This window comes from Podarcis muralis, chromosome 4 (assembly GCF_964188315.1).
Source record: "Podarcis muralis chromosome 4, rPodMur119.hap1.1, whole genome shotgun sequence".
Classification (NCBI taxonomy): Eukaryota; Metazoa; Chordata; class Lepidosauria; order Squamata; family Lacertidae; genus Podarcis; species Podarcis muralis.
The window spans coordinates 68,654,089-68,681,242 of record NC_135658.1 but is presented as its reverse complement, the minus strand read 5'-3'; the positions used below and the strand labels follow the sequence as shown (position 1 = coordinate 68,681,242).

The following is a 27,154-nucleotide window of genomic DNA, read 5'->3' as shown; positions in this document are numbered from 1 at the left end:
GCCTGTTTTTGTCCAAGTGTCATTTTATTTATTATACTTTTAATTTAAATTCAGAATTAGTTTTCAGTTTGCTCACATCTCTGGCTTTTGGTCACATTCATCTCATTGCATTTAACTCTCAATTTTTGAATCCCTGTTAGTTCTTCAGCTCTGCAAACCTCCAATAAACATTAGAAAAAATGTCAGTCTCTGTCTGGATCTGCATGACCTGTTCCATCTGCTGAAGAATGCTAGCTGATTGAGCTGCTGGTTTGATGGAATTTTGTTCAGTACACGAAGATGAACAGATATTTCACTAAAGGCTACTAAAAGAAGAAATAGGGCACACAAATGTGACCATCACAGTTCACTTCTAAGGCTGGTACACACCAAAGTTCAGTTAACCATACTTTGATAGCACCACAGTCTTACTTCTGAGTAAACATGCTTAGGACTGCGTTGCACACATTTACGCAGAAGTTCTGAATGTTCTGAATGAGAGCCCTAGAAACTGTACTCAGGACTCCCAACATAGGATTGCAACAAGTCCCACAGAACATTGGGGTGGGGTGGGGGTGTTTATTTCCAAGTACAGAGCAAGTAAAAACATAAGTCTCTTGACAGCCTTAATAAGGAACTAATTTAAGTGGAGTATCCGCACTGCTGATTCAGAACAGGGTCTGTTTCCTATACTGCAATCTTAAGATACAGGAGCACGCTGTGGTGCTGCAAAAATATATAATCAGGATCCCTAATACATGCAACTGACTCCTGCTCAGACATGTGAACTGCAAATACACATCAAGATTCTCACGGCGCATGCCAGAAGTGCGAATTACACAATCGGATGAAACACTTCATATCCCTTTGCCATTCTGAGACCACTCTTGGGTCTTGTAATGCGAGATACGGCTCTAAGTGACAGGCATAGGAGGGACAGGTGCATCCGTGACTAGGGTGTTAATGAAGGAGCACATAAAGAGGGCTGTAAGTGTCTCTTTTAGCACAATTGACAAATACGAGCAATGTCAAGTGTACACAGGAAAGATACAATAGCTGTTCAGAATAGCTAAATTATCACCAGGCCAAAACAAACAAAAAACCAACCCTGTGCAAGGGAGTTAAGTGTATATTGAGGTGGACAAGTCTAATGAGGCAAAAAACGTCTCGCTTGTTTCCTTTTGTGCTCATCAATACCACTTACGTGCATTTCCTTACCACCATCAACCATTTCTTTTTAAACATCTTCCCTTCCTTATTACTTTTTTTTTTTTTTTTGCCTCCCTCTCCCTCAAAGCCATACTTTGCACATTTGTCATTTGCTTTTTAAAGGTCGCCTGGAACTTCATTTCAACCGGAAGTACCTTACTCAACATTTATGTAGAGCAGAGTCCTGACTACTTTCGAAAGAGTACATATGAAATCTTTTTAAAAGTATCTTTAAGCTTCTTTCCTTGAAAACTTCTCTTAGCCAAGCTCCCTCTGGTGGTTATAATGTATCCCAGGATGCTCCAGGCACTGCGCGGAAAATGATCTGATTGAGCACAAGTAAATAAATTGCTTTCCTACAAGGCGAGCCAGCTCCACAAGTAGGCATCTCAGGGAAGCAATATTCCCAGAATTTCCCTCTCATTCTTGTTTGTGAAATTACTCTGATCACCAGTAAAATACTCCTACCATCTTGTTTTCTGAAAATGGAAAGAATATGAGGGGTTTTATTGTCCATACAGGTGCAAAGTGTCTCTTTCCTTTACTCTTCGTGATTACAGAGTTAAGCAGATTCACAGTGCAATCTTAACAGTGTCTAAGCAACTCCTGCTGAATGCAATGGGACTTACTCCCAGGTAAGTGGGGTTTAGGATTGCAGCCTCTGTCTTTCTCTCCACCCCCCTCCACCTGCAACCCGCAAACAAAAAATACCTTCCAGGTATTGGCATCGTCCCAGTCAGTTAATTAAATATGTAATTATCAAAAAGGAATCTTTAAAGAACAGCCCCCCCCATGAAAACTGTAAGAAACAACAAAAATCTGCCATGGCGCGCGCGCGCGCGCGCGCACACACACACACACACACACACATATATATATAATTCAAAAATCAACCATTTATCTGTCAGTACTGAAAACTTCACAAATTACAACAACAGACTCTTTTGTTAGCGCTTACATGTGCTAAACTGGAATGTGAATAGATAGCATTTCCCTTCGTTTAATAAAGAAAACAACTGCAAGAGCTTAACGAGCAAAAGGTGTTGAAATATTAAAATAATGGCGTTTGGGTAGAAATGCTATATAGGCTCAGCATTTGATGGCATGTTTGCAGGAGACCAGCAACTTATGCTACTGTGGATTGTCACGAACAAAAGGTAGGAGCGCAAGAGATGCGATGCCACCCATTTAAAGCTGAGCAAACGGGAGCTGACAAGGCAAATCCCGGGAAGGGATCCTTTGCCATCACCCCCCCCCCCCTTTTCAAAACCGATCGCCCTTGCCAATGACGTCACCAACTACCAGCTTTTTTACCGGGGGGGAGTGTTGAATCCAGAAGGCAAAACTTGCAAAATCAGCTTCCAACTCAAAAATGACCCACAGCTCTACAGAATCAAGTAATTAAATGCGAATGATCAGCACCACCCAGTTCCCCTAACCCACCTCTCTGGGTTTCCCCCTTCGCTTCCTGCCTCCAGAGCAGCTTTTGCCGCGTGTGTCTTACCTGCCTCATGTTTAGAATCCCATTATCCATCCAGCCAGAAACAGGAGAGTTTCAGGAGGAAACGAAATCCCATGCGCAGTTCCCAACAAGCCGGCAACTTTCCGCCTCCCTGCTCCTTCCGTATGTCCCCCGCTCGAGAGAGAGAGCGCGCTCGTCAAGACAATGTCAAGTTTCTCCACCTTGTTGTGCCCTCTCCCTGCTAGCCTATTGCAAGTCAGGAGAAGCGAGCCAACTGTCCGCCGAGCTCCTATTTCAAATCACAGCTCAGATATGTCGTAGTTGGCTGAATTAGGCCATGAAATAGCCTCACCAATCAGGAGAAGGGGGAGGGAGGAATCGCACATAAAGGGCTGCCTACACGAGGATTAGGAAAGCTTTCAAGGATTTAAGAGGCTGAAAAGCAGCTGGAAACAGTGTCTCAGGCTACAAAGGGGGAAGTCAATTTGTGGTATGAGAGATTATTTTCATTCTTATCTAACTTCTCCGTGTCCACTCTTAACCTGAAAGGCTCCTGGGATACGCCAATGAAATATTTGATTAAAAATAAAATGTTAAGCTGAAACTCAAGTGACAATCTCTCTCCTACACAACTGTGGCTATGAAAGACGGAATTGCTTAACAAGCTCGAACAATGTTAATAAGAATGTGCATGGCATTTGCATAGCTACACCCTTCCCCGATAGCGATGCAGAGTGCTACACAAAAGAACATGCACGTTTTACGACCGTAAAGTTTTCACCAGCAGATTATATACTTTCTCATATCCAGGACTCATACTAAATGGCAATAGCCTTGAGTAGCATTTTTAAAAGGTGTTTTAAAAAGAAAGGAACGAAATTAATGCCCATAATTTATCCCCACATCTGTAGCAATAGATTCACACATTAAACAATCTAGAGAAAATTACTAGGGGATTTTATGCCCTTCTTGAAATGGGGTCTGTCTGCTCATTTTGTTTAGTCTCTCTGACCCCTGCTTTGAAGCTGAGTCTAGTATATGGCCTTTGGGTTGTTTACACTGTTCTTTTTTTAAAAAAGAAGAAGAGTGCACATAAATGTACACATTTAAACAAAAGTACTAAAACCCTCATCTCCCTTTTTACACTTCTCAGCTTTTAAGATCAGCTAAGAAATAGGCTGCTACGGTTCCACTCTAAATGGAAATCTGTCTTTTGATCTCTAGGTACAATCAAGCAAAACCGAAGTCTGAATAAAGGCTCATAATCATGGATTTGCTACAGCAATGACTGTACTTATCTAGCTGAGTAGTAAATCACTACCCAGAAAATGCCTCACAAGTCAGAAATCTCTTGCAGCTGAACAAAAATGTGTTAGAAGTATACTATCAACACTGAAATACCAGAGCCCAATAAATCTATTCCCTTTCTCTCTCTCTTCTTCAAGGTGCCTAAGCATGCAAAAATATGGAGAAACCCAGACAATTTATTAGTATTCCTATATATTATCCAGATTTCTGGGTGGGTGAGAATATATTATGAAACTTTCCTGTTTACTAAGATTTTGACAGATGACACACAAGCTTACAGCACAATATTTGACTCTGATAACATGGACATAACATAGATTTCCAGAGATGTTGGGTCAGGTTTGATATCCTGCAATAAAAGCCACTGTAAGAGCGTAAGAACATAAAAAGAAGCCGGCTGGATCAGGCCAAAAGTTCGCCTAATCCAGCATTCTGTTCCTACAGTTGCAAACAAGATGCCTACAGGAATCCCAGAAACTGAACTTGAGCACAACTCTCCCCAGTGGCGTAGCGTGGGGGGTGCAGGGGGGGCCGGCCGCACCGGGTGCAACATCTGGGGTTAGGGCAAATCCACGGGTTAGGGGGCACAAATTACTTGCCTTGCCCCGGGTGCTGACAACCCACGCTACGCCACTGACTCTCCCACTTGTGTTCCCTCATCGACTGGTACCCAGAGGCATACTAAGACCTAAATGGCCTCAGACCTGTATATCTAAAGGAGTGTCTCCACTATCATTCAGACTGGACACTGGGGCCTAGTTCCAAGGGCCTACTGGCAGTTCCCTCACTGCAAGAATTGTGAATGCCCAAGTTCAAGAAATAGCAATCATATCACACTGATTTACAAGATGAATGGGGCAAATCAAGAGTCCCTGGCCTTGTCAGGAGTTACTGACTCTTTCAGCACATTTCCACCAGAGATTCCTGCCCAAGCTTTAAGAGTCTGAAGTGAGCACAGGGGTGGCTATCTGAGGACTAATCATTTGAACGGGCTCTTAGTGAAAAGGGGGGCAGGGAGGGGCAGCTGCCCCCCCAATCAATAAAATTCAATAGATACATAGCAAACTGAGGTTCTACTCCCCCTAACAAAAGGCCTGCCTCCCCTAACAAAAATCCAGGCTACACCCATGTGTGTTTACTAGTCTTATTACTCTTCCTGCCACAAATTTATAATCCTGCCTTTCAAGGAACAGGGAGACTAGGAGCTGATGGAGTCAAAAGAGAATCTTTACATTAAACAGATACTCTTATTCCCAGGACACATAATCTGTAGCAACTTCCAATCTGAGAATGACTTGAAGAAAGCTGTATCTCTTGCCTTCTTCTTCTTTTTTTCTCCTCTTAGGAAAAATGGATTTCCCTTCCTTTCATGCAGTCAGAACAGAAATAAAATTCTCTAGAGAAAACTAGAGCCTTTGAGATGACATCTGTATCCTATTTTCTTCATGGTCCCTCTGCCTTTACTTTTTCCTCCTTCTTGACTTTTCACTATGTTGTATCCATTAAGGTTCACTGAACTTTGGAAAGCTGCAAGCTATTGCATGTCATGCAGGGTAAAACTGCTGAGGCAGCTATTTTTATGTGGCCAACCAAGTCTCAGAACTTTGATGCGACAGTATTTAGATGTAGGTGGCATACTTGAAAGCAGACATTTAACCATTATAATTACTCTGTTTATCCTTGGTGGCAGATGGAAACATATCTACAATATATTTGCATGTGCCTAATCATCAGTATTAGTCAGCACTGTTTTTCCATGTTAAAATTACCATTCTCTGATGTCAATAATGGAGTAGTTCTAAGAGGTTGGGGGTAAAAGATGTGGGTTTGTGTCAGCAGTTGTTCAACAGTAAAACAATTGATGTCAGTGAAGTTAACTTTTTATTCAAAAAAACCAATACAGCACAGGGTTAGTAATCACAGCAACTCTCCCCAGTAGGTATTTCCTCAGTGAGGCAATTGCGAGGGCTGAAGGTCCCCGTCTTCCCACTGCTCTCTAAGACTCCTCCCCTGGGGTCCTCATTCAGCAGCCTAAGGCTTCTTTGCCTGGCCTCTGTTTGTTCTGCCCTCTTCATTTCTCTGCATGTTCTGGGAGAGCAGGGTTGGGGAGCTAGTCACAGCAGGTGGGAGAGACTGCCTTCTTCCATAGCCTGCCTCATCTCGGTCTCCTGCCACCCCCTCCTCTCCTGTCTCCGAGTCTGGACTGCCCTCTGCCACAGCTCTTCCTGCTCACTAAACCCTGTTACCTCTTTTCAGTTTCCTACCACTCCTCTGCATCCAGCCAGTCCCTGACAGCTGGAGGGAATTCTAAAATTAGATGAGAATGTGGCAGATCCACTGCCTGCTGTGGCTGCCACTGCTCAGTGATTGCTTAATTATACAGGTATTTCTGTCTTTCCTGCCTGGTGCTTATGCATTACTCAGGGTGGCCTTATGGCAATTTAAATGTGACAATGTTGTAAATTAAAAGACATTAGAAATGTCTGACAAAGGTGGACACCACAGATAAAACATTACTTTTACAACAGCTGCTTAGCACACAAAAGTTTGCCAGGATGTCTTTGCCACCTGGCAAAAGGCAGCCAGAGAGGGAGTGTCCAAGCTTTATGGAACAAGGTGTTCCAAAGTATTTGGTGCAGTGAGTGTTTCTGACATTGTTTCAGTTCCCTCACACAGGATTTTCTTTCTTTTACCCAGCAGATTGGCTGTATCCTTCCTCTGCCCTCTTTTTCTAGTGAGACTGCCAACTAAAAGATCAATCTATGGAAAATTACCAGTATCATATTGGATGGATGACATTTTATTGTCCTTCTCCAAAACTTAAGCTTTCATAGTGCCCTCTTATGGTCAAATTCATGTCTGACAATTCTTAGAAGAGGGATTTGTTATTTTTTTCTTTGCACCTCAGAATTTAAGTTTACTTTCACAAGGGGGACTTAATTACAGAATGATGGAGGAGAAATATACCTCTGTGGTGACTTCACTGGAAATAATTGTGTAAATTGTCCCTCAGAATTGGAAGAAATTATGCTATTTATTCATCCATTCACTATATTCAGCTAGCCAGCGCACAAAGCAATACACCGTTAATTAAAAATACAATATAAAGCAATGCAAAATTAATTGAAATAAACTGAAATGCAATTTAAAACTGAGAGGGCCAGGCTGTGAAGCATACATTGTTTAAATGGCCCAGGATAATAGAAAAGTCTTCAGCTGGTTGTTTGTATTTAACGAAACTTATATACCACTTGGTTGTAACAAAACCTCTAAGTGGAGATGATTTCCTAGTATAAAGTATTACATGTGCTTTGATATGTACTCCTTTGTGTGCAGGCTTTAGTGACAAGAGCACCTCTGTACTCAACAAGCAGAGCTGTCCCATCATTAAAATGAATGAGGATGCCCTTGTGCATAAGGGGCATTGTGCATAGCAGATTTTGCCTGCCAAGGAGCTGCTGGATCTGGGCCTTATCAAACAGGACCTTGAATTCAGTAGATTGCAGCAGGGGATTAACTTATGATTTACCAAGGTATCGTTGAATTGCTTTCCAAAATAACACGGTTGTTGTCATAGGGCTAGGGAAATAGAGATGAGAATTTCCAATTCTCAGGGCAGCCACTAAAGCAAAAAGCACAACCGCCATAAATTAGCACTTAAGGATCAGAGGAGAATCTTGCCTCCCCCTCCTGAGCTATACCAGATGTATAACGACTGGAGCTCAGGATGTGAGAGTGGGGAGCGAGAATTTTTTTCACCTGACTTACATTTGTTCCATCTCATATTTTTAAAAGAAAGTGTGCGTTTCAAAAGCAGAAATGGGAGAGAACCGGACAATTAAACCTTTCCAAAGTGTAAAAACTGTGAGTGTTGAGGAGGAAGGAGGGGAAACAGAAAGATTTCCAGTGACCATTCTACTTACATCTAGTGACTTAAAAAAACTTGCCGTTTGCATTTCTACCATTGAAACCAGACTGAATGAAATACAATATAAACTGACTTTATTCTCTTCATCTGTGATTTTGGAAATAGCACCCTGAAGAAAAAGATATTCTTGCTGCAGTCCTATATCTACTTACCCACTGAATGCGCTCATTTGACTTCCGAGTAGGAGACTGCACTCTCATTTCTCAAGCAGCAATAATATGAGCAGAATATGTAAGTTGTTTCAAAAGAGAAGATAATTAATATTTGAACTATAATTTGAAAGCATGATGAGAGCATGGATTTTGTAAGGAGATTAAAATAAAACTTGGACAAATGTAACCCATAAAGTAACAGAATGTTCCTAAATGGGTTAGGGGAAGTTAAATGATACTCACTGCTTCCAGTGCCCTGCTGGCTCTCTTCAGCTAGGGTGGGAGTTGGGGACAGGTTTGCTTAACTTAAGCAAAATTGGCTGTTTCTAAAATAGGGAGCCTATGGAATCTTGCTAAATTAAAATTCAAGCTCACTGTTCAGTATTGGCATCCACCTGTCTCAAGAGAGAATGCAGTGTGCCTCTGGGAGTGAAGTCAAACTGCTGTGTTAGCAGCATGGAAGTGACCTTTCTGGGGTGCAAGCCTGGGCATGTTTTATGGAAGTTCTGGGCTGCCCTGATGACAACCCCCCTTTCAACCTGGCTGACATTGTCCAAAGGAAAGCAGAGCAATATGTCACCAGTTGGACTTCAGGAATTGCTGGAAGGAGCCACCCAACCATCTTAGGGAACTCTCTCTGGATCTGTGTAGGGTTTACTCCTTAGCCTTCCCCCCACTCCACTCCCAAAGATATCCCACAAGGCAGCGGAGGTTTGGGATCAGAGTTACCCTTCTCTTAGATGGGCCACCTTTCCAGGTTGATGAGCCCCATCTGCCTCACACTTCCCTCTACAGCAGCCTTTCTCAACCTGTGTGTCCCCAGATGTTGTTGAACTACAACTCCCATCACCCCTAGCTAGCAAGGCCAGAGCTCAGGGATGATGGGAGTTGTAGTCCAACAACATCTGGGGATACACAGGTTGAGAACCGCTGCTCTACAGCATGTACAGAAACTGCCTTCTTGACCATCTGACCCACTATTGGTCTTATCCACGCAATCTGCCAGATCCTGCCTTTGCATGCAGGATTAGTCCCTAATTCACTGAGGGTTTGAGATCCATCAGACACCCATCTGGTTTAGCCAGCCAGTCAAAGCTGTTCTGGGGTGTGGTCACTGTCACATGCTGACAGATTCTAGGAGCCACATGTGAGAGCTGAGTGCAGGGTGGACACCAAAGGTGGACAAACTACCCTAGAAGGAGCATGATGTGCCCTTCACCAGAGGTACTACCTCTTTCCTAACATTCCAAGGTTGCAAATACATAAGCGCACCAGAAATATAGCACTTGAGCTCATTCACACTTGAACCAATGGTTTCTTGGAATGACAACATAAGAATACAGTCCTGAAATCATGTCTGAAAATGCATGAAGTTGAATTTGTGGGAGTGGTCGTAGGATGATCAATATTAATTTACATAATGCTATTCCAATTTGTTTACCTAACATTACTGAGAAAAGTTCTTTCCCTACTTACATTAATGCATCTATTTTCTTTAAAAATAAATCTGTGCTAGTACCAGCAAAAAAATATTTTTGGCATTTTTATTAAAAGGTTTTTAACACATGGAAGTGTTGGCTACATTTCCTTTCATTGCCTGTGTTTCTCTGGACAGATATCCAATCCTTTAGATTCCAGAGTCTGGTTAAAATTCATGTGGATTAAATTAGGCACAGGAAGTTTCTGATATTATATTCCCACAGCGTAATGAAATGGAGTGCATTAAATTTAAGCAAACCAATAAAAACACACACAACATGATAGAGTTCAAACCATATTGCCTAATCTCATGGTTTCCAAAGGGTAAGAAAAGCCATTTCATGTCACCCTAGGTCTTTGCTAATAGATGCGTAGGTATTAAGCAAAAGTAAAGAATAAAAACAGACCAGTCTTAAAATAATTAGGATAAACAGAAATGGAAAAAGAGGGGGGCATAGAAAATACACTGGAAATATTACTATTCCTCAAGGAATCTAAAATGGTCACGAGAGTCTCTTTTGCTTTCCCCTTCACCTGAAGTCCTAACAGGTACAGTCCTATCAAACAAATAAAAAGGTTTTCATAGTAAGACTTAATAGTAAGAACACGTTCACAAATAGGCTTCCTCATTGGACAGAATAACAACAAAATCAAGAAATGCCATTGCATCCCCTTATAACTTCAAGCAATCCTGGAAAAGGAGGAAGTGTAGTATTTTTGTTTTATTGTGTTCTCAGGCTAATAAACTGGCAGTGCCTTTTGCAACAAAAACATTCAACATCCTGCTCTGCTTCACTTGTTTTGAAATACTAGGAAATAGTGGTACAGACAATCCCGGCTATAGGTGCAACTTCCAAACTGTGGGAAAATGGCTTTGTTCCAGGCAGTTTACTCTTTTCCTGAGCCCTTCACCCATCTAGACATCCCATAGTTTGGTCACCTTTGGATAGTATGGTAGTCATCCAGTCATCTAATTTTTCTCGTCTACTTGGTCAAACCACCAACATCAAACTCACATTCTCTATCATGTAAAAGCAATTCTTGTTTTTATGGCCAGCTTTAGGGAACGCCGGGGGTGGGGAGGCAGGGAGAAGAAATTCAACACCAACAGCAACATAGATTTTGATTTCAAAACCACATAATATTGCAAATCAACCTATTTTAATAACCTGAGGATGAAGTATTTTAATTTCCTTCACCAGGCTCCGTCATATCATCATCATCATCATCATCATCATCATCACCTAAGTAACTAAGAAACTTGCTCAGAATTTTACCATCTCTGTTCTTTTTTCCTTTTACAGCTGCTCTTCCCACACTGCTTAATAAACTTTCTGTTCCCAAGAATAGACATCTTTAGCAAGCCTGATCTTGCATTCCTTGTATCAACAAAACTCTTTATTGACTGACCTCTGTGTGCATTATGAGGGCACTCTCAAGACGTGGCATACACAATCTTGTGTGCCTTTCTGTGAATGTGTAAACATGCACATTTAAACAATCTGCCTTTCCGCCCCCCTTCACAGGACTTCTCAACAGATCCAGTGAATGGGACAGTTACTACAATGTAAGAAGTACGTGATCATCCCTAATGCACAAGGATAAGAAATAGCACCGTAACAATGCAAAGCATTATAATCTTCCAGTGTGAATAGAGTGCAAATTATTTCACCTGTACAGTATACTACCCAACATTATTATAAGCAGGACACCACAGAACAAAAAAGTCGTGGTTGGTAATGGGGAGGAGGAAGCAGATCTTAGAAAAGAAACTTGTCATACTGCAACAACATAAAATTAAGCAATTATAGCCATACCTGGACACACGGCTCATTGATTTCAATAGGCATCCACCTTCATATAAATGCCTTGGGCTTAGCTGCTGAGAAGATTGCTAGGATATTTCTCCACTACATTTACAAATGAAGGTAGGTCAGGAGGAAGAAAGAGGCCAAAATGCTACCGCAGGCGCACAAGGGTTTATGGCACAGCCAGTAAAAATTTCAAGTAGAGATAAATGATGTTTGGAGATCCAAGCCAGAATCAGTTGCTATGCTTTAGAGTTTAAGATATGATGGAGCTTGTTGCTGTTAACTACTTTCAAAATGTGGAAGATAAAGCAGGTAAATGTTTTCAAGTTAGGTATCCAAATCTACCAGACTCATTCATTCATGAGCTAGTTGCTTAAGCTATTACAATCTGGAACACATTTTTATGAATCCTTATATATATATTCACCACCCTGAATTTATGGGAGGAAGGGATGGAGATATATATATATCTCCATCCCTTCCTCCCATAAATTCAGGGTGGTGTAGATATCATTACATCATTTATTCTCACAATAATAATAATAAAAGATAGAAATGTTTGGTAGAAAAAGACACTTGTCCCATGTTACACAGCCACCTTACGACCAAACAGAGATCCACACTACAGTGAGGTTGCCATCATTTGAATTCAAACATTATGGGCCTGGGGGTGCAGAGATCATAGGCAACTGGGGGTGAACTTGGGAGAAGGGAGGGGAAACCTAGCATTTTCAAGAAGACTTTATTCATTGTGTAGGCAAGGAAATAAGCCCAGTCGTTTTTGGTGGGTTTGGGGATAGAATCCACGATGCAGAATGCATCTTTTGCCTTCCATTTCCTTATTCCATTTCCTTATTTTAATCTAGGAACACAAACACCTTAAATGGAGTCAGAGCATCAGTTCATCTAGCCTGGTGTTGCCCATATGGTGTTTGTACATACTGCTAAGCCAAAGCATGGCTTGGTAAATGAACATGGAATTTCCTGGAGAGACAACATTCCCCAGTCCTTTTAGTTCAGTGTAGCATGGCAGGGTCATCGAAACCTGGGATCATACTTAAGCTCCTTAACCACAGTCTATAGGCAAAGTTTGGCTTACCATGCTGTGTGAACTAGACCACTGACAATCCTCCAGTTAAACGTTATATAAAGTCAAGCTTTATATAAACAGAGAAATACAAATATTTGTGTGCAAAAATGAATGTACAGTTGAAACTTTGTGTGAGGTATAAAATCACTAGTCAGTATCTCCTATTTGCAATATTAGATACGGTAAGTAACCTGGTGCCCTTTACCATTTGTAAACTACTTTGAGGTTTTCTTTACAATCAAGTGGCGCATTTTGATAAAGAAAATGAATAAATATATTTACAGGGCTGTTGTAAACCTTTTTAAGGCAATGTGAAGAACACATTAAATCATTTAATAGTTGCTAAGGATTCTTAATGGAGCAGGAACCGGCAAGCCACTCCTGTATCCCTGCCAAAAAAATTCCATGGACAAAGGAGGCAGTGGAAGACAGGAGTGCCTGGTGTGCTCTGGTCCATGGGGTCACGAAGAGTCGGACACAACTAAACAACTAAACAACAACAACAAGGATTCTAAATAATGTCATATCATTTCCTGTTGAGCTGTTATCCACCTCAAATTCTAAGCACTACTTTTAAAACTATTGTGGCATTTTGATGCACATTTCATTAAGAAGTTGCTGTTTTTCAAGCACATTCATATCCCTTGGTACAGAGGTTGCTATAGTTACTATGTTCTATATGACACCATATACTAAGCAGATGTACGAAGCCTATGTGCATATCCATTTTCATTATAAATTAATTCTTTAACTACTGGCTCCAAAAGGCTCCACTCTCTTCTTCTCCCCACCCTTGAAAGAATTTCCAGAACTTTTAGGTCTTCTTTCTGAATGTCACTTTTTAACATTGCTTATCCATTAAGTCAAGGGAGAATTCTGTGGCTTCTTTTGTACATAGAAAAAAAGTAGGGAAGCTAGTGAACTCATTATCAAGAGAGTTTATAATTAAATTGAAGAATGAGTGAATCACTGGCTGCACTGAAAAAGCTCCTTCTTTTTCCAAAGGGTTTAATGAATCATAGAAAGATGTTTACAAGGCCCTATTCTGAACAAAGTGCTCCATGTTAGCATGGCAATGGACCATGTCACTTTTAATAGCTTGAACCTTTCTTCTTCTCTTTTTAAACGAACCATTATGGCTGTTCTATGTTGCTCATCCAACCAACAACTGATTCACCTGGTTTGCATTTTAAATCGCTGGACCTGAAGGTGATATTTAGGAAATCTACTGTCAGACGTGCAAACTGTGAGGAAAGAAAAAATGTCACACTAAATCATGACAGATTAATACGGTATTATTCATGGGCATATGCTTTCATACCGTCGGAAAGTCATGCTTAAGTAAGTTGCTTTTACACTAACAATATGTGGCAATTGTTCTCCTTGCCATCGTTAGGAGCCATTGAAGCTACATGCTTTTCAGTCCCATTGATTTTAAATAGAAGGGGAATTTGAGTAGGAAATGGGGTTTCATATGTGGGTTTAGATCATGGGTAGGCAAACTAAGGCCCAGGGGCCGGATGTGGCCCAAGCACCTTCTAAATCCGGCCCGTGGATGGTCCGGGAATGTGTGTTTTTACATGAGTAGAATGTGTGCTTTTATTTAAAATGTATCTCTGGGTTATTTGTGGGGCACAGGAATTCGTTCATTTATTTTTCCCCAAAATCTAGTCCGCCCCCCCCCCCCCCACAAGGTCTGAGGGACAGTGGACCACCTCCCTGCTAAAAAAAAATGCTGACTCTTGGTTTAGATGCAGTTGTTCAAATGTTGGCTTGGTCCTCTGGTGAATAACCACTTCCTAAATCCTGCTGAGCTTGCACTGACCAGACCAGATGGTCTGGGCATCATCTTGCTTCCCCCTTCTATTTTTATTTCTTAAAAAAAATCCCTCTCATCATTTACGTGGGAAGAAAACAACTACGCCAACTCCCCAACTGCCATAGTTTCTCTCCCATGTGGTGTGTCTGGGGAATGGAAGGCCTCTCTCAATCTGCTCCTGCGTGCCCCTTTTCTTCTCAGATACATTAGGAGTTATGATGGTGGAGCTTTCCACCACTCCACTCAGGAGGTCTCCAGCAGTGGACCTTCTTCTCCACCAATGATGGACCTCCCACTCCACTGGCAGAGATGGAGATACTCAATATTCTTCATTCACCCCCCCCCCCCAAAGGAGCTTTGGATTGCTCTCTGTGTCAATAAAAATGTGTATTTTATTAGGTTTGTTAAAAATATGAAGAAAACATTTTGCTTAATCTCTGTCAGTCTCTACTGAGTAATTAGTACCTGTAGCATTCATTTCATACATTTATTCTGTTATGAATATTAACTGGCATTGATCCCCTTAAATAATTATTTTGCATCACTGCCTTTTGTCATGAAGAAAAGTAGAAGACTGCATTCGCCAAACAAAGAAACACTTTCTAAACAGTGAAATTAATTTAACTAAGAATCGAAACTATGCCATTCTAGCAATTGGTGAATGACTACTCACATAAATTAACCCACTGAAGTATATGAGCCTGATGCCATGAATACAACTATAGTCATCTTTCAATATTCAAAGGATCATTTTCCAAATTTGTACAAAATAATTGCACAGCATATCCTAAAATGGGAGAGGTTTCATGTTAAACAAATTACTTTTAAAAAAGCATTAACCAGCAGCCCAAGAGGATTATATGCTTAACAGAAATGAGTAGTAAACATGCAACCACTTTATTTAAAACCCAAAATAGCCAGTATATTTCTTGTATCAAAATTAAAGTTTAAAATATTTTTGTGATACAGTGAACCATGTTAAAAATGGCCATGTGTTCAATTTTTTTTTTAAATTTTAAAGTGAATATTTTTCATTTACCAACAATTAACCCCTCTGTACTGATCTCTTTTTAAAAACTCTCTCCTGGAGAGAGAGGGTTTGTCATCCTTCCTCCTATCAGTTTCTTCCTGTGGCTCACAGAGTGTTTTGAGTTTGCTACTGAAATTGTCAACGGTAGTCCTAGGCGACAAAAGTGCAGAATGAGGAATGCAGTCTATAGCTTACAAAAGACTTTCGTTTCACAACACATAAATTGGCTATCATTCTGCTGCTTATGTTTCTAGTGTTCGCATCCATTTTCTTCCAAGTCATTGTGAAGCGGAGCTGTGCAGAGACAAGAAATAAGAATACTCTGGAGGAAAAACTTGTAAAAGTAGCCACAAATACCCATAAAACAAAAATGGCTATAGAATCATTGAAGGGGGGAATTTATAAAATGTACTTTATAAAAGAGGTTTTATATCCGGAAGGAGGTCAGTTTTCAAAGATCATTTACAAGAATGTAAGAAAAATATGAGACTGCAAACAAGGTGAATTGGATAGTTGAGTCTGCCGTTGTTCCTTTATGCCTCTTTATACAAGATAATTAATGACCGCAAAGAGAAGACCACCAAGGACTGCACTGCTGTTTTATAGGAGAAATAATTCAAAAAAGTGGCAGAACATCCTATCTTTATTCTTTTACCACACAGATTTTAATCCTCAGGGAGCTGAGTCTGGTGGTGTCTGAGCAGCCTCTGGTGGCCATTAATAAATATCATCTGTTCTTATGACAGCTCTCGACCAGAAGGTCTTTCAGAATTGAAGCTATTAACTGGCTTTGCTGAAATGCAATTCAGAAATAAGATTAAAACAAACACACACCAAATTTGCCATTCCAAGGCACAGATGACTTAGAAAGGTAATTTTAACATAAATTTTATTTGTTGCAATTAGATTTTGTTTTCTCTTTTGTTTATATTAAAATATATTTTATTTTTCTGTATGCTAAAAATCAAATGATTATTTTAAAAAAATAAAATGTTAAGTATATATGAAATATATTCACAGTAGTATTCATCTATTAGTATCTTCCAAATGTTGCTTTTTTAAACCGAACACCGAAAAGGTTCAACAGAAAAGAAAGCTCTCTAAGAACTTTGGGATCAGGTAAGTCGCTTCTTTCAGGGGCTGAAGTCAGGCTGTACTTGGATCTGGTGTGAACCACTGATCCATTTTTGTCCAAGAGAGTGAGAGTTGCATATAGCACTTGAAATCACAACTGACAATTTAGACTGACACACAGACATGTGCACACACCAGATTGGCAGCTTTTCCAACGCTCTTTTTGTATTAACTTGAAAAATTATTTGACTTTCCCCTTATTGAGTTGGAAAAACTTGGATAATTTTTCCAAGCCAATCTGAGGGCTTGGGAAAATACCCGCTCAGCTTCTTTGCTCTCGTTTACAAGCCTTCAGCAGCTTCCCAGCCCATCCCTCATTTCATCAAAACCTTTTCCCGCTTTCTCTACAGTTAACAAATGGTGGAGATGATAGAAGCAGCAAAGGAGGAAATGAGGGACTCCCTCACAATTCTCCTGCTTTTCATTGTGCTGATTAGCTAGCTGTGTGCTGGGACACCACAGCTGAAGGGGACATAAAAGGTAAAGGTACCCCTGCCCGTACGGGCCAGTCTTGACAGACTCTAGGGTTGTGCACCCATCTCACTTAAGAGGCCGGGGGCCAGCGCTGTCCGGAGACACTTCTGGGTCACGTGGCCAGCGTGACAAAGCTGCATCTGGCGAGCCAGCGCAGCACATGGAAACGCTGTTTACCTTCCCGCCAGTAAGCGGTCCCTATTTATCTACTTGCACCTGGGGCTGCTTTCGAACTGCTAGGTTGGCAGGTGCTGGGACCGAGCAACAGGAGCGCACCCCGCCGCGGGGATTCGAGCCGCCGACCTTTTGATCGGCAAGCCCTAGGTGCTGAGGCTTTTACCCACAGCGCCACCCGTGTCCCTGAAGGGGACATAGGAGACATTTATTCATGCTTGATGCTGTGGTATGCCTGTTATCCAGAAGCTCAGAGCAATAAAAAGGGAGAAAACGGGAAGCCTCCCCCCGTTCCCCACATGGCCACCTCTACTGCTCCCAGCGGCTGCTGGCCTTGAAGTAGCTGCCTCAGGCAGTGGCTGTCAGAGTACAGGCAGGTTCACATAATTGTTCCCCTCTGCTGATGGGGGACATCTGCCTTGAAGTCCCTAAGGTGGACTGCTTCACTATGGATTACGTTAAAGACACTGTCCCCTGTGTTTAAGATTCAGCTTCCAGTCCAGTTGGCTTCTGTGAGTAGAACGAGGAAGTCACCATCTTGTCCTTTGTCTCAGGTAGCAAAATGCCTTGGGACTGCTTTGCTCCCACCACTTCTACTGCCTGGCCAGGAAGGGTGGTGCATCTGACTGATGGGGGGCTGGTTGGGGCGGCTTTTAGGAATGGTGAGGTCTTGGGGATTGGTTGGAGTGGTAAAGCTGGGGATTATTCTCTGCCTTGGATTTTTGCTGCAACACTGAGAAGAGTTTGAGGAGTTGTCTCTCCTTAGGAAAGAGTGGTTATAAGCCAGCCGCCAAAGTTTATTTCTGAGCATGGTTTGAGACAACTTCACCAGCATTTTAATTTTTCTCCTCACATGAGATTAACCTTGTGAATCAGCACACTATTACAAATGTGGTTGTATTCAAATTTAACCAATATAAATATTACAGTATTAATATTTCAAAACATAAAATTACATGGAAAAGATCTACTAAGAAGATTTAGATACCTGGTTGGTGACCCACTTACGATTTTTTAGGAGGAAAAGAAATTCTAATGAATAACCAGATCATAGGCGCCGACTCCATGGGGCTTGAGGGGGCCCGAGCCCCCTCAAAAATTCGTTTGGGGGGGCTCCGCCCCCCCAATAATCTCCGGCGCCCCTCCAGCAGAGCGCCATCGCCGCCCCTCCCCCAGCCCAAAATGCACAGGGGGGGCGGGCTGCATGCCTCCTGCCCTCCCTCCCGAGCAAAAGCTCCACCCAATTTCCTTTGGAGCTGATTAATAGGCGCAGCACGCTCTCCCCTATTCGCTCACGAGGAGGCGGCACCACTTTATTTACATATTCATGAGCTTATTTATTATTCATGAGCTTTCCCGGGCCCCCCCAATATTTTTTATAAGTCCGCGTCCCTGAACCAGATGATGTACACACTCTCAAAAATATTTTACATTGTGCTCTATTTAAAATACACCATCTTGTTTCCTGGACAACAAGAACTGATAGGCTGATTACTATCTTTCACTGCTCCTACAAGTATCTCCTCCTGGATCCAGTCCTTATTGGATCAATACATTTGGATCAACCTCAAGAGTCCCTTCATAGTTCTTGAAACATTTTTAGCCATAAAAATTCAGCATGTATACACACACACACACACACACACACACACACACACACACTCAATGCTCTTCTGGAGAAGAATCACCAGCTTCTTTCTTCCCACAGATCTTGCTTATCACAAACTAGAATGTGCCAACACATCTGCTACAATAAATCAGCAGATAACTCTAGCAGCTTTACGCTGGGCTCTGATTTTTGTAAACACAGTGTTTTAGAAGGCCTGCAGCACAACTGGAAGGCATAGTAGAAAGACTTCCTAATGCTTATTAGCTTGAAATAATCAGCTAAAACTTCTTGCCTCAGAAATAGTTGATCACATATTCACACAGCACCGAGGAAGTGAAGAGATTCCCTCTAAGATCAATTGTTCTGCTGCAGAGCTGTGCGTGTGATCTGTGCATGGGAGCCTCTACCATGGTGTCACCTCTAGGGACCCACATCCACATATGCAAGGGGAATGTACAAGGAGAACTGCACCTGGCATATAAATCAATGGTGGAATCCATTACTCTCATAGGAGTTGTGTGTACACTGGCTGGACCACACAAGTAATATCCTTGATTTAGATAAATATAAAGATACATCCTGCATTTTATTTCCCCCAAGATGTGGTTTTTAATATTTTCAGATAGCAATCAATTCCTTTGAAATTCCATGAACACTTTTATGCATGATCTCTTTTAGGCTGGGAAACTAGTGGACACTTTTTGCAATTGCGGCCACTACCTTGGCTCCCAAATGCCTTGGGAGCCAAACATTCCGGCTCCTGAACAATCGAAAACCAGAAGAGATTGTTCCGGTTTTTGAATGTTCTTTGGAAGCTCCTGCAGCCAATTGGAAGCTGTGCCTTGGTTCCCAAATTGTTTTGGGAGTCGGACTCCTGGAACAGATTAAGTTTGGGAACCCAGGTTCCACTGTATAGCATAGGAGTCAGCAACTCATAGATTGGGGTAACCACTGCAAAGGTGGCAAGCTAGCTCAAATGATACGAATGTCGCAGGAGCAACAAGGGGTCCAAGTTAAAGTGGGAACTGATCTGAAGATCTGTTTATTACTTTGCTGAATCCTCATATAGCAGATTCACAAAACAGTTCTTATGGAATCAGCCAGCATCTGAGAACATGGACAATATATATAGAAATGGATGAGGATGAACACACTAAGAACTCACCATTGGCCCTACCAATGAATAAGTGGAAGAATTCCAATTCCAACCAGTTCCAATGTTTGGCTGCAAGTTGCTTTGCAACTTTTTGCTAACAAACTTAATAAATAGCAACAACAACAATCTGAACAAATTACTCAACATAGGAATGTGGTACTTCTCCGTCAATAGTATTGAGGTAGGTTTCAAACCATGTGTTATGTGGAAATCCCTGTTAGCCTTAACCATGGATAAGGTTAGTACCACAAATTTCCTTTTCACAGCTAAGGGGGGGAATCTGCCCCAAGGAAGAACAGGAGTGTGCATTCATGTGGCTGGCTCTCAAATTGATGAGCTTAGCAGGAAGCCAATCATTCATTCCCTGCTATTCCAATTTCAATTGACTGTAGCATTTTGAAAAATGTGTGTGGGAGGGGCAAGGGGTGGAAGTCTCAAGGGAACCATTTCCACAGTGTTGTCTACCACCTCAATAATCTTTTCACCCACTCTATTCATTTTTAATTTGGGAGGCAGACATATGTTCTTGCAAAACAGGGTGAGGTGCAGATGTTATAGCATAAATCCTGCCTTCCCCTGCCTTCACTTCTCAGACATAAAACATGCTGTCTTCAGATCTTCCTATGCTTCAGATAGGGTGCCCACTCCCCCTATTTCCTTTTTATTTTTTAAATCAAGTGCTTTTCATATTTACCAGTTTCACTGTTGCTGAGCACTGAAACATGGTTGTGGTTCTCAAGAGACAGACAAGCCAACAAACATTGTGAACAGCTCCCTTCAGCTGTGAAGAGTAAGTTTTACTGTCTCTGCTGCTTAAAATACTTTATTTATTTTGTAACTTAGTTGTTGTTTTATTGTTGATGTAAGCTGCCCTTTGAGTTATCAGACTAAATTGTGGCATAAAGTACCGTACATTGCTTTAAATAAATGAGTTTATTCAGATAGACATCCCATTAGAACACAAGGAGTTCTGCTGGAGCAGAGCAAAGGTCCACACGGAGAGAAATCTTATGTGTACTTACACAGAACTAAGCCGAGTTCAATTGGGTCTTCCTTCCTAATACGTGCAGTTAGACCTACACTATGAATATGTCTATTCAGAAGTAAGCCTCTCTGAGTTCAATGGGTCTTACTCCCAGATAAGCACATATAAGGTTGCAGCCTTAGTTGATATTCCAAGCCAATTTCCCTTTGTGGTATGCATGTACTATTTTCATTGAAGCCATTGGGACTTCCACAAATATATTCCGGGAAAGAATACAGTCCTTGATGTCTTAGAACTGCTTGATGTCTTAAGTACTGAAGGGGAGGGGAGAGAGTTTGCTTCTGCAGAAATCCCAGTGGAATTCCTGCAACATACTTCAGAAATCCCACATTGCTTTATACTGAAAATCAGTGCTATGTAGCCCTAAGGGCACAAGAAAGGTCATTTGCCATAAAGAAGAAAACCTGTCCTATATCCATATTCTTTTGTGAGTAGTATTTTCTGTTGGAAAACATGTATGCACGGGAAAGCGGCTTACACTCACCCTGAAAATGAACTGGGCCTTTTCAAGTGTTGCATTTTAAAGCTTGAAATCTATCAAAGTGGGGTTGGATTGGGTTGAGTGCTTGAAGAGGCACAATTTCCATCACTGATTTGTACCATGTCCCCAAAGGGAAGAGAACTCGAGGACCAGGATGGCATAGCAGATGGCATTTTCTGCCAGGCATGATGGGGCCTGTCCTTTAACCCTATGGTTCCTAGCGGAAGTAGTATTGGTGGTTGGGCAATATGCATTTTTCTTATTTATTTTTTAAAAAGAGCATCCTTGCTTCTTATAGAATATTTGTAAAACAGATTACAAAGACACCATAAGCCTCTACTGTGATCTGTCATATCCCAAGATACCTAAACCTTTTAATATTTGAGAAAGGGGCCTAACACAGCAATATTAAATTAAGCTGCCTAGTATCGAACCCAATGGTAACAGCAAGTATGTTAAATATATGAAGCTATCCCTCTGCATTATTAAGCGCTCTTGGGCTGGGAGTTTAAGCACAAAGCATTTCAATTAGCGAGAAAAAAGTGTTAACACAGAGAGTTGCACCTTTTTCTAATTTATTCTTATACATGTTTTGTTGCTTTTAAATAAACCAGAGTGGGGACCAAATTTTCATCACCTTGATGACACATAAGAATACAGATGAAAAATAAGCCCCAAATAAACCTCCTAATAGTGAAGATATGACTGCCAAATGCTCGCCAACCTTAAAACAATTAATTGTTTTTCACATTAACAAGTTTAGTGATTTTTTTTTTCTACCATTGAGCCCTCTGTCTGCTACTCTTGGAATGAGGAATATGGAGGCTTCAATGTAGCCAGCCTGTAAGTAATTTATAGCTTTGCAGGGTGTCAGGTGCAAAAATTCATGATCCCATTTATCACCACAGGCAATTTTTAGTTGTAAGGAGCACAGCAGGCATTCTGCAAGAATGAAGAAAAACAGTAACGAGGGAAAGGCAACAGTAGCATCACCCAGAAGTCAGAGAGACATTTCGAGAAACTTAATGACTTTTGTCCTGGGTAGTAAATGAACACCATTAAATCATCAAGTAAACTGCTATTGAAAAAGAAGCATCATACAATTGCTTTATCTGTTTTTTGCATACCTCAACAGAATATCAATTTATTTATTCCTATTTCAGCCTTTCCCCCATTATGTAAAGTGTGTGTGTGTTGTATTCAATTTAATATCTAGAACACGACTAAGAAATTAAGGATGTACAAAATTTCCTTCATTCTTGATGAGAAGAACCTGCTGGATCAGAACAAAGACTTGCTGAATCCAGCCTCTGGTTCCCCCGTGTCCAATCTGGTGCCTAAGGAAAGATGACAAGCAGGACATAGGCTCAAGATCCCTTTACAGATGCTGGTCTTTTTGTCTGCCTTCTGAATCTCTCACCATTCAGGTTCCTGATCCTAGAATACATTGTTAGAGGTATCCACTTTCTCCATGCATAATTTTAAAACTCCCTATCATTTGCCTTTTACGTTCCTTAAACTATAAAGCCTCAAACTATGTAGTTTGTTTGCTTTCATCATTTGTATGCTGCCTCATAACACCTAGGGCAGTCGCTTCAGTCCCCGATAATTTGGGTTGGGTTTTTTCCCCAATTCTACAGTAACATTTTTTGAGATGTGGTGACCAAAACTGTACATAGTATTCCAGTGTGGTCACACAATATATTTGTATAAAGGCATTACAATATCAGTAGTTTTATTCTCATTTCACTTTCTAATGATCCCTAACATATAGCTTGCCTTTTTCACAGCTGCACCCCTGGGTTGACATTGCCATTGAGGTCTCCAAGACGGCCCCAATATCTCTTCCTTGGTCAATCACTGTCAGTGTATATGTATATATGTGTAGCTAGGATTTTGTGCTCCTATGTAGATCGCTTTACACTTGCTCACATTGAACTACATTTGCCTTTATAATCCCCAATCACCCAGTCTGAAGAAATCCTTTCAGAGCTTTTTATAATCTCTTTTCATTTTTTGCCACCCTGATCCTTTGGTATTATTGGCTCACGAAACCCACAGCGGAATTCGAACAACGTCATTTGGTTCCCAAGTAGGTTTCAAACAGTGCTCTTTTTCCCCTGGTGGTACTCAAAGGTATGCAGTACCGCCATCTTTGTTTCTAGCAGGAAAAGTACTGGTTTCAAATAATTTCATGTGAGTAGCAAAATAAACATTACACGGAAATGTAGGTAAGTATGGACACACCCTTCTCCCCAATTGAAATAAAACCTTAGGAGAGTGCAAAATTTAGCAGAAATGTGAAAGTAGGCAGAGCAGTATACCTCTCCCTAGATTGATCTACAGACAGTTTGGACAATTCCTCATAGGATAGTTGATTACAGAATGATAGAAGTAAACTATCTGGAATTCTAGGGGAAGATTGGGGACAATTTAGTTTGGGTAAATTGCTGCTAATGAGAGGGTTAAAAAAACCTTTCCCACTCTTTCTTTTCATACTACTCTTGCTTTAAACTGTTTTTCAACTACAAGGGCTTTGGAGATTTCCTGACATGCATGTGGGCATAGGATAGGTTCAGTATTGTTTTATATGCACAATACACACATACATGTTAGTGAACATGTGTATGTATCCTACAAGGATCCTTCTGGCAGGATTCCTAGTCTAGTTTTTCTGTAGGTTGTGTCATTGTTCCTATCAAATTATGCTCAGTTTCACCTGTCTGTGAGCATTACTCAGTGTCCCACGAGACTATTTCTGTAATGCCCTGTTGAGGAACGAGAGCGGTATTGGCCACTGCTATAAATCCTGAATCTGCTTTGATGTTGTGGTACTTTTATCATTTTTCCATGAGGCAAGGCAAGCCCTAACATGATCCTCACCGAACCCAATGGTTCAGGTGGCAGAATAGGAGGGGAGGCACATTGTATGTGCCCCAACTCTGCATCCACTGTCCATAAGGCTATGCATGAGGTGTAACTGACAGGACAGCCGACTGCAACTGCACCTACAATGCTCCATTTCTCACTCGGAGGGGCCCTTCCTCAGAACAAGGCAGTGTGAGGAAGGTCACCCATGGAGCACCTGTGTTGTCACCATCATTTTGCCACAATAGCATCCAATGACTGTATCAAGATCCAAAATTTTAGCAATTACTAAAATAGTCTGGAAATAGTTTGATGCCGCTGCAGGAAGGCAGTGGTGCAGGCACCTGATGAACTCTCCCACAATTCCTCATGCTCCACGGGCAGCCTCACCCACAATGCCTCACTCTGAGGAAGGGCCCCTTCAAATGAAGCATGGAGGGTTCATGCTGCTATCTTGTCAACAGTGAATGGGTAGGGGTAGGAGAAAATGAGAGATGTAGTTGAGGTCAGGAGGCAGTGACGAAGAGGCGAGGTCCCCATCTGAGGTGGAACAGTGTATTGTGCTGGAACTGCTATAAAGTGAAAAGTACTGGTGTCTGAATGCACAAAACCTTGCACAGGGGAGGGGGAGAGAATGGTGGTGGGATACACAGCATCTTTTATAGTCACTAAGAATTGCGCACAGAGGCTGTAAAGACCAGAAGATAAAATTGGCAAGTCTTTCCCTCCTCCTTTATAGAAGAAGAGAAGAAGAAGAGTTTGGATTTGATATCCCGCCTTTCACTCCCTTTAAGGAGTCTCAAAGCGGCTAACATTCTCCTTTCCCTTCCTCCCCCACAACAAACACTCTGTGAGGTGAGTGGGGCTGAGAGACTTCAAAGAAGTGTGACTGGCCCAAGGTCACCCAGCAGCTGCATGTGGAGGAGCGGAGACGCGGACCCGGTTCCCCAGATTACGAGACTACCGCTCTTAACCACTACACCACACTGGCTCTCTGAAAGGAGGTATAATAATAATAATAATAATAATAATAATAATAATAATAATAATGGAATGCATCCTGCTGAAGCACTGAGAATTATGCACAGAGGCTGCACAGAGCAGGAGGTTAAAGTGTACTAAATAGGGGAGCGCATAAAAGCTGATCTTTGTAGTCAAAGATGGCAAAGAGCAGGGATGGGACTTTGTAACAAATATAACCTACAGCAAAGGGTCTTCTTGGATGTGTGGGAGGGATGAGAAAAAGGATCCCCTACTCTTTGGGACTAGCTGACAATTCATGAAACTTAAACAAGATGTTATTCATTTTTCAAATAATAAAAAAGAGAAGAATAACATCACAAATGGCAACAGATGTCATGGTGAGCACAGCATGAATGGCAATGTACACATAAGGATCAGATGCCTAACACAGATCCAATCACAATGAGAATATCCTAGAGGGGCACGCAGTTTCATGGTTCTTAACCATGGTAACAAAAATCACATGTGGAAAAAGCATTTGCAGTGCCCAGATGACATTAGCACATGAAAAGGAAGAGATCCAAGTGATACCCCATTAAGTGTAAAGTGACCTTTACTTCCTTCCAGTCCCAATCTAGGCTCTCTATCTGACATGTCATATCAATTTTATCCTAATTTGTTTTTTAATGGGAAGGGAAATACACAAAAATTATGTGTTATATTTTTGGTACAGGCTCCTTAGACTTTCACAAACAATCACAAGTCTCTGAACCCAGGAAGAATGTGGTTGCTCCGACAGATTTCCCCTGAGTCCTTGGCTCTCGGTCGTATATGCAGGGGGACTGACCAAAGCCGCAAATATCTTAGCTAAAGCAGAGGACATGCCAAACAAAGAAAATAAATCTCCCCTTTATTTTGCAAGAGTGTCCATAAAAAATGTTAGTATAAAACATATTCTGAAGCCTGTTAATTTTGGAGGTTTGGTGTCTTAATGTTCTATCCTAGGTCAATATTTGTGGTACTATAAAATTGTTATTGCAAAATGTACAGAACAGTGGAAGATAAATCATTATTCTGCATTACTCTGAAGAATTCTGGCATGTTTTCATTTGTTTATTGGAGGAACAGCTTGAGGCAGCAAGTGAATATTTTTAAATTTGTCCCTTGATTCTGCCATTTTTGGAGTTTGGACTTACAGCAATCTCCATTTTATGGGTCAGTACCCCTGGGCAGATACTGTGATTAACTTTAAAGAGGCTTACTGGGAAGAGCTGACAGACACATTTCCAACCTAGAAAATATCATAATGCCTTTAATTATTGCATCTATGGTGCACCTGCATTTCATATACTATGGTCAGTTTTTATTACCGAGTCCCAAGAAGAAAGTCATAGAGAAGGCACAGAAAAAAGGAATAAAGTTGATCAGATGGTGACAACATCTAAGGCAGACTAATGATAGGCATTTATATTAGTATTAGTAGTGTGGAGAGAATGGATAGAAATTCACCAGAATGGATTGGTTGACAGTGGGTTCAGAACAAACAAAACGAAGCATTCCTTCACACATTTTTGCCATACTTCTGAAGCACCTACAATTTGCTGATTATTAGTGTTGGGGAAGCCTTGACTACAGTGCTTCCCAAGTGACAACAACCAGCTGAGCAGTCAGCACTTGGAAGTGCTGCACAAGGGGCTTTGCCTGCAAAGTCTCTTTCGTCCAAGACCTGCTTTTTACCCGACCACACCTGGTAACATATATAACTTTAAGTGTAGGGCAGGAGGGTGTGGCTTGGCTGAAATGGCTTCACAGGATAAATAAAGAGGTCTGGTGGGTCTTATGAAGCCTGCAGGCTTGAAGATCCCAGTCCTGTACTAGATACACTATAAATGGTAAAAAAGGTAAAAGACCCTTGAACAGTTAAGTGCAGTCAAAGGCAACTGTGGGGTTGCGGCGCTCATCTCGCTCTTCAGGCCAAGGAAG

General features: G+C 41.4%; 1 protein-coding gene across 4 annotated transcripts in view; it reads right to left on the bottom strand.

Moving 5' to 3' along the window:
* The window catches only part of MID1 (midline 1), a 266,243-nt gene that overhangs the window by 102,972 nt on the left and 136,117 nt on the right, over window positions 1-27,154 (bottom strand). For 2 of the 4 annotated variants that reach the window (XM_028727703.2, XM_077927514.1), the window contains exon 1: window positions 2,693-2,944. The exons of the other annotated variants lie outside the window; for them this stretch is intronic. The gene's annotated coding sequence lies outside the window, so the exon portion shown is untranslated. Of the gene's footprint in view, window positions 1-2,692; window positions 2,945-27,154 lie in introns of those variants that run through there. 4 annotated transcript variants of the gene reach the window in all.